The sequence below is a fragment of the Lichenostomus cassidix genome, chromosome 2, assembly GCF_008360975.1.
Source record: "Lichenostomus cassidix isolate B80296 chromosome 2, HeHo_3.0, whole genome shotgun sequence".
NCBI lineage: Eukaryota > Metazoa > Chordata > Aves > Passeriformes > Meliphagidae > Lichenostomus > Lichenostomus cassidix.
This window is the reverse complement of record NC_139482.1, coordinates 81,704,190-81,704,957: the sequence shown is the minus strand read 5'-3', so window position 1 is coordinate 81,704,957 and position 768 is coordinate 81,704,190.

The window sequence follows — 768 nt, the reverse complement described above, 5'->3', positions numbered from 1 at the left end:
TCTCTGCTGCTAATATAATTTGGAAATAAAGGAAATCAAACTTTTGTTAAGTGTCTCCTGCTTTGTTTCCACTTTTATGTTGGGTTATGTTCTTCCAAACAAGTTGGTAATAACATCTGGAAAAATTATAGGTTTTCCAGTAGGGTATTGCAGTAAGATTTGTTTTGATGAAGTCATGATGCTCCCTCAAGAGAGAAGATGGTGAAGAGGTTGATTTACTCCTCAATACTAAAATGGAGTTAATGGACAATGAAAGTTTTATAGAATCACTTAAAGCATATTCTGAAGATAACTTTAGAATCCTTGTCTTAGAGATCAGGATATTTCTAAATCCTGTCATTCCTTCAGCAATTTTTTTAATCTTCTTTTCTATCAATATCTGTTTTAGTGGAAAAAACCAGGATTCAAAACCCACTATCTCCTCAAGGTGTTGAAACACTTGCAATAGTTTATGGTGAAATAATATCTTTATTGGGCTTGCAGGGCCATGTTTTGGTAGTGGAAGACTACAGCAGTGGTTTCTGTGAGAAGCTTCCTCTGTGTCTGGCAGAGCCAATGCCGATTGGTCCCAGGGCTGGCCAAGGCTCAGCCAACCATGAATGACAGTAATGTCTGTGTGACCACATATTTAAGAAATTAAAAAAAAAAAATGTTCTTGGGCAGAGCAAAATCTATGCAGGCACCAAATGGAGAAGGGAAGGAGGAGGAGCTCCAGGTGCTGGAGCTGCAATTCCCCTGCAGGCCATGGTGAAGCAGCTGTGGGTCTGC